The sequence below is a fragment of the Acyrthosiphon pisum genome, chromosome A1 (genome assembly GCF_005508785.2).
Source record: "Acyrthosiphon pisum isolate AL4f chromosome A1, pea_aphid_22Mar2018_4r6ur, whole genome shotgun sequence".
In the NCBI taxonomy this organism is placed as follows: domain Eukaryota; kingdom Metazoa; phylum Arthropoda; class Insecta; order Hemiptera; family Aphididae; genus Acyrthosiphon; species Acyrthosiphon pisum.
Genome location: NC_042494.1, coordinates 149928521 through 149929867, shown reverse-complemented (window position 1 = coordinate 149929867; position 1347 = coordinate 149928521). Strand labels below are relative to the sequence as shown.

The 1347-nt window shown below is 26.1% G+C and overlaps 1 protein-coding gene across 1 annotated transcript in view; it reads left to right on the top strand.

Moving 5' to 3' along the window:
- LOC100163901 overlaps window positions 1–1347 on the top strand; it is a 46962-nt gene that overhangs the window by 44438 nt on the left and 1177 nt on the right. The gene's annotated exons all lie outside the window — the stretch shown is intronic.

Genomic DNA, 1347 nt, shown 5'->3' with positions numbered 1-1347 from the left:
AATTTCATTCTCCGTCAGTTTTAATTTATTTAAAAATGCCGTTTCTAATTAAGAGTACTCTGTGTCAGTTAAATTTGACAATGGGTCGTGGTCATTCACTACATTTCCGTATTCTTCATCTGGCCCGGCGGATGTATTTTTGGTCGATCGGTTTGTTGGCGTACTAAAAAGACGGCGACGTCTTCTCTGACATTTAGATATCTCATACTTTTTTATGTATCGCTTTGTAAACTGACCAGGACTTTTCGTAGTTACGTGTTTATTAAATATTGAGAGTCGGTTTGCTCCAGAATTATATGCAGTTACCGCAGCATTACACCTCAACTCATATGAACCTTTCAGACAAAAATTAACTCGCTTACCACCCACGAATTTAGCTAAGATAGAGTTATATAATATATTATTGTAATTGTACATTAAACTTTCAATGTGATATACTAACACATTTCTCACTCTACAAATGTCATCCCAAAGTCCGAGTCTTTTTAAATCAAGTACACGATTTTGTTCATCTGTATGTATATATAAAAAAAAAACAATGGTATAAGAATTGGTTTTAGTATTCGTCTTTTACTAATCGTATCAAAAAACTATAAATGGTTATAAAAAAAAATCGTGCCTATGTATTTTATGGACGTTTATAGAATAAAAAACTAAAAAAACGGAAAATTTCAAACGTCTATAAATAACTTAAAAATTGTTGAAATATTTTGAAAATTTTATCAAGTATAAGAATTGATGAAATAGATATTTGGTGTAAATTTCAAGTTTCTACAATTATTTGTTTATATATAACAACAAAATAATAATAGTGAATATCTAATATTTTAATTGAAATGCTCATAAAAGTTTAATTTGACTTTTCGGTAGAAATTTTTTATTTGATAAAAGTAGACAAACTCATGAAGAATTTCGTATAGAATTTTCAAACCTTAGATTTAAAAAGAAGAATTTTTATGAATTTCCAACTCAAAATAAATTTCAAATTTTCGTGATTTTTACGTATTTTGTCAAAATTCGAACTTTCAATACTTATTAAAAAAAATTATGACTATGTATTTTTAATATTTTTTAACTACTATTGTGACAATATATTAGAAGTCTTGTATCAAATTTTGAAGCTTTTTTACCCAACGAATAAAATTTTATTTTCATTTATAAAAAAAAAACACAACATAGTAAAATCAATACATTCTTCGCTCCGCTCAGAATCTAAAAATGAATTAACTAATATTATTAGAGCATGTTCATCATCTCACGAGTTATATCAATATTTAATTACTCAAATATAAAATCCAAATACAAATATCAGCATATATTTTGAATTAATATTTAGAATTTTCAGTA